The sequence below is a fragment of the Atta colombica genome, unplaced genomic scaffold, assembly GCF_001594045.1.
Source record: "Atta colombica isolate Treedump-2 unplaced genomic scaffold, Acol1.0 scaffold295, whole genome shotgun sequence".
Taxonomy (NCBI): domain Eukaryota; kingdom Metazoa; phylum Arthropoda; class Insecta; order Hymenoptera; family Formicidae; genus Atta; species Atta colombica.
The window spans coordinates 27,608-38,807 of NW_017259398.1; the positions used below are offsets into that span (position 1 = coordinate 27,608).

The 11,200-nt window shown below is 33.6% G+C and overlaps 1 protein-coding gene across 1 annotated transcript in view; it reads left to right on the plus strand.

The window, feature by feature from the left end:
• The window catches only part of LOC108690132 (Kv channel-interacting protein 1), a 48,781-nt gene that overhangs the window by 16,754 nt on the left and 20,827 nt on the right, over positions 1 to 11,200 (plus strand). The window lies entirely within an intron of this gene.

Below are 11,200 nucleotides of genomic sequence, written 5' to 3' on the forward strand. Positions count from 1 at the left end.
ATTTTTCTTTCAAAACTTTTAACGCTCTGTATCTTTAAAACTAAGTCGTTCTGAACATATGATCAAAGTTTTTGTTTTGAATTTATGAGAAATCACTTTAAAATCTTTTAGAATGTCTACTTATTGTTAGTATAATCCCGTACAATAACTCTTCTGCATAGATTCGTTGGGATGTCATTTCAAGTTCCACGTATACAATGCATTAACATTTCGATGTTAGATAGTATATTATCGCCATACATATTTAACTCGTCAATTTTTGTCTCGTTGATTCAATTTTTATCGTGGATAACCTTTCAAGTGGATTTCACTTATTATTGAGAATTGCATTTTAACGCACAGTTTGTAAAGAATTTTATTAACTATTGCGTATTATTTATTTGTTGTTTCAGGATGAAATTTAAATTTAACTTGATTAAAAAAATTAAAAAGAGCAAAAGGAAGACATTAAATAATAGCGGATTAGTTATTACCGCTATTAACCGCGAATTGTGTGAATAAATCCTTTTTTTATATATAAATGTGCTTTTTAGTCCTCATATTTCTATGGATTAAGGCGCAATGTATAATTTAGAAGCATTTCGGATTAGCATCCATTTTTCTTATCTGAACTAATGGAGTAATTTTATTGGGAAGCATATTGCGTAGTTTGAAAGGAGAGACAGATAAAAAGTAGAAAATGAATCCACATGTATAAAATTATAATTAAAAAGCTTCAACTTATTGTTAGTGATATCTGTTGAAATTAAATTGAGGTTGGATGCAATAATTTAATTTTAGATACGTGCGGAATTTTAACATTTTAATAATCGTCTTGCGATAATGTTATAGATAAATAGTTATTTCACTATATTGTCATACTGAGAATGACTGAATGTAACAAAGGTTGAAACGTTTCTTAAAAACAAATATAAAAAATTTGTGCAATAACCTGCGATTGTGGATTGCTCTTTTATTTTGTTTATTTTTGACGTAGTTCAAAAGAGTCAGTTTGGTATTATATTTATATAAAAAAATATATAAAAAAACTTCACAATTTAAATGCTTCGTGAAAGGGAGAGAAAGGGAATGGAAGAGAGAAGAGGAGAGAGGAAGAGAATTTATAGTCCATTGTAACAAGCGGCAGTTGCTTGATAATTCTCTCTTAACAACTCACACTTTTATATACATATGACTATTCACGCTCTTTCACAATTTTTCACACAATCTCAAAAAGCGCAAATCTTAATTTTCATTGACAGGCTCTTCGATTAATTTAGTATCGATTTCATTTTAGCGAAATACGAGATAGATTATTTATCATTTCCAATTTTCATTTTTCATTTTTCATTCTAAATACATTGTGTCTTAAAATTAAAATTAAATAGATTAAATAAAAATTTTGTTAAGTTTCTATGTGTAGAGATTAATTAAAAAATGTAATCCGCTATTCACGCGAAACTTAGTATGTGCAGAGAAATGTTTTTTCGATTACTTATATGCTATTTATATGCTAATTTATCACTTTAAAACCAAAACGGTATCGTCCACCATTCGCCACGAATACTTGTATATTTTTAAAGTGATTCAACTGATACGCCACGCAAAAAAGTACATTGCGATATTTCCTTTCATGCTGGCCTCTCACATTGTCTCCTGTGCATACCTCGTATCTAACTATGGCGCAATTTCCGCGATTTATCAGGGCAGGAAGAAAGACGATGCATTCGTCGAGACAGGTTTCCAGCTACACTCCATTCCAATCTACTCTCTTTTTCTGTTTTCTCTTTTCTCGTCTATTCCTTTTACTGCTGATAACGTTCCGACCATACGTTATCGCGCCTCGTTAGGAGGATCAATCGACTTTAATGACTTGAACAGTCAGTGAGGAAGCCCCCGAGTTTACGAGATTGCCTGGCGCTTTGGCAATCATGTTGTAATGCTTTTATGAAGGATTAGGACCGGTGGCGTGCTGGCGAGATGGCGACGACGACTATCCCTATTTCGCACCTAACCCAGATACCGAAATGCCACGCGGTATCCCTCAGTATATAGCCTCGATTCACGCCGGGATTTACGACGTGTCCTATTTGTAAAACAGTCATCCGCATGAAACTCGTGTTTTATCGGTTTTATTGCACACGCATTTATATATATATATATATATGTACGTACGTTTGTACGCACGTGTACGCACGGAAGATATGATATTAAGACAAAGTCAATCGTGATTCTTGATAAAACGCATCCCGAGATAAAAGGAAAAATTTTTATGTTCAGAATAATTTCGCAGAAATTACGCCGGACACGTATATATTTTGATATGCAATCCTTTGCAGATTCAAAAAACGATACGCGGAATATTTTATATTTCGGTATCTCGTAGTTTACGTAACGGGAAATCAATGCCAAAGGAGAATGCTCCGAATCACGCAAGAATCGTTTTATTTAATACTATCAGTTTCGTTGTTCACGTGCTTTAATCTACGTAACGCGAAAGGAATCTCTGCGCAATTACTTACTTGTAGCGAAATGGATAAGCATAGCTTTGGTGAAAACCTGACGCGATGCATAAAATTTCGCACATGGCTTGGCACAGTTTACCTCATTTTACCTTGCAATGGAACATCATAAATGTAGTTTTAATGGCTGATATTATTCATCTACGTTCGTGGATATATTTTCGCTCTTTCGCTCGGAAGAGAAAAAAGGACGTAAAAATAAATACTTTAAGAGATGCACATCAGGAGTTATTTGTATTCATCAGCCATTCGCGTCGTTTCCCTAGAACAGTAAAAGTCGCGCTCGTTACAAACGCGCCGACAGGGTGAAAAAAAAATGATCAAAAATTAAAAAGTCGTGGTTATGTTTGCCTCTACTGCCTTTACTATAAATATGTAATTGGGTTGCATGCGCCAAGGTTGTCATAAGTCATGATGGATGGGTTTTTGATGAACGTTCAGGCTGACAGGGGAAAAACAATTCCCGTTGCGACTGCGTATATTCATTAGGGCGATCCACACTATCGGTGCGAATTGTTTTTGTCCCAAGATGATTTTAATCGCGCGGCAGATTCGATTCGATTGAGATAATGAGATATCGAAAGGGTATAAAAGTCACTTGCGGTTACAATGGAAACGAAGATTTATCGCACTCATCCACACATACACATGAACTTGCGACTGCTGTCGATTCGATGTTTAGATTCAAATCTCATTGATCGATATGCGCAATATTGTGCTTTTTTTCTACTTTTTTCTGCATAAAAATGTGAAACTTAAATGTACATTCGTTGTTGATAACTTTTTTCTAGTAAATTGCTAAGTTGTTCTATATATCTAGAGTTATATATTTATCTAGAAATACAGAATTCTACTTAAAAACAACAGAATTTAATTAATGTATTATTTTCATTAAAATAATAATTATTTTTGATATTATATACTTCCAGCTCTGTAACTTTTTTGTTACATTTTATTCGCATTTTATGCTCAGTCTTCATTACTTCTTTTTATGTATGCATGCTAATATAGACTTGCTAATTTCTCTGTTTTTTTTTTTAATTTCTGTTGTGTTTGAGTCGAGAAATAAGCAAACTGTTGCCTCCTCTTTAACAAAGCATTGTTCGCAGTTATTTTATTTACACCGCAAACTGACATTTTCTTTACGGTCTGCCGCTTTATTCAGATTGCAGATGTTTTCTGTACAACCTACTTCTATATTTTACGTATAGAAAAAATAGAGCAATATTTATGACTGTTTATCTTGATATAATATTATCGAACAAAATGTTTTATACGCGCTTATAAAAAAAATATTCATACTATGGAAAAATATTTCCAATTACAATTTGGTTGCAATTGTTTATAGGAATTTGTTGCTTATAGGAATGAATTCGACGAGTTTGCAGTTACATTCAATTTCATTATCAACTGCATTTGGACGCAATTGGATTTATTACTGGTTTCGATATAATTATATCATTTCATTAATTGCTTTATGCATGTGCCGTTGACCGTCGTTAAATTTCCACATTTTGCCGTGTAGTATCGATAGTTACAAAATAAACATCCGGCGTAACTCTAACAATTAACGGTGACCCGGTGAAAGTACTAAGCTAATGTAAACAAGTCGTGCGTGTACTTTGTACGTAAAGTTAAATTCGATTCTGAATAGAAATCCAATGAATATTTTTGACGATAAATAAATCGAGAAATGCAAAAAAATTGAGTTATAATAATTAACATATAAAGAATGTAGAACAATCAGCAAAAATTAAATGTATAGCATTTTATATTAAATATATTTTAAATACAAAGGATGATTATTAATTAATAGTATTGTTGATAAAATATGTTGCTCTATGTAATTGGCATGCATATTGTTATCTGCAATTTATTTCTTTATTTGCACTTGCCATTTGAGAGTTTCCATTTATACCTCATTTAATACATCTCATTAGTAATGATAATTCGTAAAGGATATCGATTCATAGAATTAACAATTAAAATAAGACATTTTTAATAATTAACAATTAAAATGCAAGGATGATTTCCTTTTACTAGCCTAATTACCACGTGAATAATGAACATCGTTCATGGTAACTCGTTGTTTATGGTAACTCTGGCTTGTAGCACGGAATGCTGGAATAAACGTTGAGTGCCCAAGGGTGTTCTTGTCAGCGTCTGTTTTCGATCCGAAGAGTGGAGCGGGGAAGAAAGGGGGCGAGGGAGAAAGCGGCGGGATACTCGATATATCGCCCTTCACGATCGCAAGCTTAAAGGGCAACTTTAGAAATCGGGGAAAAAATCGTTGGCAAAGAGAAGACAGTCTGTTGAAAGCGAAGACAGAGAATAACAAAGTCAGGGATGGAAGGGATGAAGAAAAGAGGGAGAAATGTAGAAGAAAAATTAATGTTAAACAGAAAGACAAAGAGATTAGAGAGATTGTAGCAGCAAAGGGTCATCAGAAGGCAGTCAGGGGTGAGAGAGCGAAAGAGGAAGAGAGAAGGGTAGAAGATATTTCTGACGCGAGAGTGATGAATAGAAAGAGCGAGAGAAGAGAAAGATGGTAGAGATAGGGGGCAAAATCAGTAAAGGAGAGGAAGCAGCAAAGAAGGAGATAGCGAGAGAGAGAGGGGGGGGGAAGGGTAGATGCTGAGCTGTATCGATCCCTCCTCTCCTCCGTTCGTGACGTCATTGACGTACCCCAGCGATGCGGCGTGATGATACGCTTGTCCTTCGATCACAGACGATAGACAACTTTAACCATTCATTCAGCTAAAGCTTCGCCTGTGATATTTATTTAGGCGAGTGGCAGTATCCGCTGTATGTCGGCCGCGTTCAAGAGTCGGACATGTTTCACTTTCCTCCACTTTCTCTTTGACATGACTGGCGATGAGTCTTATTATTTATGCGACTAGCATAACGTTTCTGATCATCGTTAACAGAATCATATTACTGACACTCGGTGACACAGATAACGAATTCGATTGGGTGCACTAGTACGCAGTGGTGCATATTAAAGCTGTATAATGATTTATCATGAGTATAAATATAAAAGTAAAATGCAAATATTTCGATTTATAAAATATACGTTTTATCTAATATCACAGCGAAGTGAATAAGATGTATTGAGGATTTTGCGGTTTAACCTGTTTCTATATTTATATCAAACACACATCTTTATGTAAATTTATGGAAGACAGCTTTAATGTGCACCAGTGCACACTGAATACGTCCAATTGAATTCGCTAACATTTTTCTTGCATCAAGATTTATTCTTCTAGCGTTTCTAGATACTTTTGTTTGTAACTTCAACAACTGTTCACGTTTAAATAAATAATTCTGGTTTTTCATAATCATGGTCTCCTTGAAGATAAAGAACTTAATTTCGTGCTTTTGTTTTTTCCGCGATTCTGACTTTGCTATTTATTCAATTTTATACATACACTGAATTTCACCAGTTGATATTCTCACGCAATTATTTATAGTAATTACGATAATAGTTGAAATATTAATAACATAATGTTTGTGGAAACTAAATTATATCATAGAACTACCAATTATTATGTTATGACGTGTTCTCCACTCATTTTTATAAAGTACGCCATTGGAAAAATACAAAGATAGCAACATGGTTATTCGGCTCTTTCATGTTAGAGTCGATGAACCCATTTCTCCAACCAGGAACGTAGCTTGTTGAGGCAGCCGGATGCGCCAATATGCAATACCAAGAATAATTTTACATTCATATATTTTTGAGAGAATTTAATCGATTCAACCAAAATTGTACTTATTTGATAAAAACTTGACAGTGAGACACAGTAGAGAGCGTTTAATACCTGAAAATGTAAAAGAGTGATTAATAAATTTAGTAGTATAATTATCTATCCGATCTATTGAAAAAAATATTTCGAATCCCGTGATACCTTTGTGAAAAATCCTTTCATCAGATTCATTTGAGCAGCGTGTTTTAGCTGAAAATTGACATGACGGAACATACGTCGGTTTCCGGAACATACGTCGGCAATCCCTGCTCTGTATTAATTACGAGATAGACTATATTGATTACGAGTCGACGAGTTTAGCTATTATTTCAAATTGCATTGTGCGCACACAATATTTTACACAGCAAGGAAATTGGACAGCGCGTCGTGGGATTAACATTCATCGTGAAATACCGATATCATCGGCACGCGATGACGAAGAAGTCACACGTGGTTTTAGAGTTATTTCTGTTTTCACGACGTGAAATGATCGTTCGATATACAGAAATGTGCAAATTCTGTTAAATTTGTTATCTTATCGGTTGTTAAATTCGTATATTCATGTCGCGAGTGTATACATATATACATATATACACTCGTCGTTTCCTGTTACATATATTTGATAAAGTCTCAACAGGGATTTCTGCATCGCGAAACTCGTCTAATAATTCTTGCAGATGATGTTTCTGCGCACGAATATTATCCGTCGTATTGCAGCGATAAGAAATTGTATCGTTTTCATTGCCTCTAACGCTTAGCAACTCGTTTGCCAAATGTTTGTCGGATTTGACGTTGGTACCACGCGTTTAATTTTAGTCGATGTTTGTACAGCTTTCATACTTGCTCGCAAGTCGACACCGTTACATTTTTCAATATACATGTAAACATAATTGCAGTCGCCGCAAATCGCGAATTTAGCGAATGTTACATTTTTTAAACCCAAGTCATCATCACCAGTTTTAATATTCTCTTTTAAATTTAAAATCTGTTTAGCGCTCGCACGAACGTTATATATTCTATTTGATGTATATCAAGTTTCATCTTCCTTAGATCTTTTATAAATCACTTTTATCTTTTATAAATCTGTAGAGAGTAAATATTTTTAACAGAATAAATTTTCTTAAGCAAATATTTTTAGAATAATTTTATATAAAATAAATATTTTTAGTAGAGAGTAAATTTGCGATTGGAGTTTTTAAATGGGAACAAATGTGACACGCAAGTATAATGAGATGCTTTCCTGAAATATTGAATGATTTGGAAAGGTCTAATTTGGTCTAAAATAGTTTGTGTGTGTAGAAAATCTTTGAAAATGAGTTCGAGTGCTGAACGCTCGTGTGCATCCTTCATTTAATTTACTAAATGCGCGGAGACCAAGATCGACAGGGCTGAAAGCCAAGTCCAGCACCTCCCATGGGATGAACAGGAAGATCTCTAGCTTTCTTTCTTTTTCTCACATACATATATACATTCTCTATTTCTTGCAGTTGTTTAAACAATGAATTTCCCCAGACGCTTCTGTATCTCGGCCAGAAATTGCCTGGAATTGCGAACAGCGAGAAGCAAGATCGCGAAAGCATAAACCGAACGATTTCTAGTGTGGATAGTGGACTAGTGGGGATAGGACACTCCCGGGAGAGCACATCCACGGATGGAAACTTTATTTTCAGGCTTATGAAATGTACACGATATACAGCCGACTAGACGCGCGAGGCCATGCTTTAAATATAATTTTGCATGTGAACGCTGACGCCGATATCGGCTATATAAGAGTATACAGAGCCGTTTATTACATCGTAGTTACAACACGAGAAAACATGATTCCTGAATCACCCGATGTAGCATATATAGTCATCTCGATAGCTTCTTACGTGGAATGTTCTTTAATTGAATGGCAACATTTTTTGATAAGTCTCGTCGAATTTATACTGATAGAAAATAGTTGTAACTATGACAACTTAATTATAATTTATAATTACTTTTTATGCCAACTATATATTTATTTTAGTTATTTTAACCATGCAAATTATAACTGCTTTAACTGCATTATGTGTATACGATCATCAAAACTATCCCGACTAGAAATTTATTCAAAGAATTTAGCAGGTCCTAAAAAGGTTGACTTTATTTCGTTATCAGGTCCTGATAAGGTAAATTCATCAGGATCTGATCAGTCATGTAACGCAGCCTCGTAGTCGAATCCTCATCTGAACAGCCTCATCGGGTCCTGATGAGAACCCGATAAAATCCTTATCATATCCTTATCAGGACCTGATAGTGAAAGTTAACTTAGCTAAGACCTGCTAAAATCACTGGATAAATTTCTTAAGTCGGAAATTGTTCAAATGCTATTAATTTAAATTCTAAAAGAAGCAAAAAACATATATTTCAAAGGTTCCAGGAGGTATACTCTGAAAATACCTTATAATCTCTCTAGGAAATTATTCAAATCGACTTGCACACGCCTTCTTATAGAACTTGTGAACATTTTCTTCTTACGAGCAACTCGTCCTTCTCGTGGCGTGGCTGCACTAGAGGTCAACTATACTCAACGAAAATTTTCTTAGGTATATCTTATTCAGAATTATTTTAGGTCAACCAAACCAGGTCTTTATAACATACAACCTTACAAAGATCAACCATACTCAAACCTGATGAGAACCTTGTTAGATGTACCTTATTTAGGATTACCTTACATCAACCAAATCAAGTCCTTATAACATATAAGGTTAACCTGACATAAATTCTAGAAATAATATACAACTATTATACTAGTGTCATGAAATTAAAAGCGATTGGTTCTTTTTTTTTTTACATATTTTTTAATTATTACTACGGTAAGCAAATATTAGAAAAATAGTTACATTCACTATAATTGCAGATTTTAAATTTTAAAACCTTTTTTTAAATTTAAATTTTATTCATTTTTAACGAAGTTGTTTGAACTTTAAAATTTGCACTATGAACTTTTATTCCAACCTAATATTTTTCTTCGATATCTTTCTTTCGTTTGGATTTCATTTATGTCATTTGAAACGGTAAGAAAGACATCACAGATTTTTGTCAAGCGAGATCGGCTTAGCGAAGCGGCGCGTTATGTGCTTGAATGTTCAATTATGACTCGGCGCGCGAAACAAAAAGCTATTGGAATAGACAAAAACTGTAATCGCGAATGGATCGAAATGTTCAACGATCAATAGCATCTTTGTGAGATTTAATATGCTTATGGCAACAACTAGATGAGATCTAGTGTGACAAGTTAGATGAGATCACTCATTCATGAGCAAAATACATTATATACATATACATATATGTATATAAATATGTGTATGTATGTTTGTACATATAAATGGAAAATAGTTTGATAGAAACAATGTAAGGGATACAGATAGAGAGAAACTTTATTTTTTCGTTCCCTTTTCGATGAATATATGGCTGTTGAAGAACGGTGGAGATCGAAAATAAAAGCCGCAATTCATGGTGAACGTGGTTAATATTGATTCGAGCTAGATTCACACGCGAACTTCACTTGAACCGGAACACCGTTACTGTTTTAACTACCTAGTGCTCGCGCTTTGTATTTTCGGAATTGGTTTAAAAGTCACCGCAGAGAATCCCCGTTTTCTGAGTAAAAAAAAAGTAACTACAGTATCGAATTATGGATGCACATGTATCCTCCTCAATCTATCAGACAAATTGAAGCAGATGTTATTAATGCGAACATATTATGTGTCTTTTGTTTAGTCGACACAAGTAGTCGACACAAGTCGTTCTTTGTTATTCACCAAATGCAAAGAACGACATTTGTGTTGACTTATCAATAAAAAACACTTATTAAAAACGATATTCAAATACGATATTAGCTTTGCAGAACAAATTGAGCTTCGAAAGAATATTCTTGAGTATGGAACATATAATTGCGGGAATAAAATATGTGCCAGTTTCATGAACAGTTAAAAAAATACAAGAAATTATATACAACAATGGAAACAGAAAGAGTTGAAAGTATAATTTTTAATATCAATTAGCGCAACTATGTAAACAGTATTCTCTCATGTATCACATTTTCTGACATTTCGATTATTTATGCTATTTTTGGTATTTTTTCTGACAAAGAAAGTTTTTACGAGTTTTTGCGAGGGTTTTTAATCACAGATGTGACAGAAATTTTACTATTTGCATGAATTTTTTCGGTTAGTCATTCATTATGTGCGTATACACAGCCAAATGTGATTGTTCACGCGAATGTTCGCTCGTTGGAAGACGTACAGTTTAGAAATTGTTATTGCAACTCTGTACAATGACAACATAGATATTATTCAGGCTAGTCCGCCGCAACTGCTGATTTCGTTGACAATGCAATCTTCATCACATGCGTAATAAAGGACGCGTATTATTATCGCGTTACACGAGTTCATGTCATATTCATCATCGCGTTATGTATTTAGCAGATTCGTATAATGTTTGCATTATCGCCATGTATTTTTAAATTGATTAATTGATTAATTTATTATTTTGAAGTATAAATTTAAAGCAGGAACCTGATCGTGATATTTGCTTAAATTGTTAAAGCGCTTCGACGATTCAATTAGTTCAGTCAATTAAAAGATCCGACAAATAATTGAGAAATGTTACTTTTTCTTTAATAATAAAACTTTGTGAAATAAAAAATTACTATTAAAATATTTTTTGTTAAATTAATATATAATATTATACTTTTTAATATTATAGCTATAGCTAAATTAATCTATCGATGAAAGTAAAGGATTATTAATTTGTTCTGCGATTCTTTTTGATATAGTATTTTAATATTTTATTAATTTATTAGATATAAAAGTTATAAGAAAAAGGTAGGATAAAAAATGAATGCACAGTATAATAAATAAAAACAATAGAGAGAGAGAGAGAGAGAGAGAGAGAGAGAGAGAGAGAGAGAGAGAGAGAGAGAGAGAG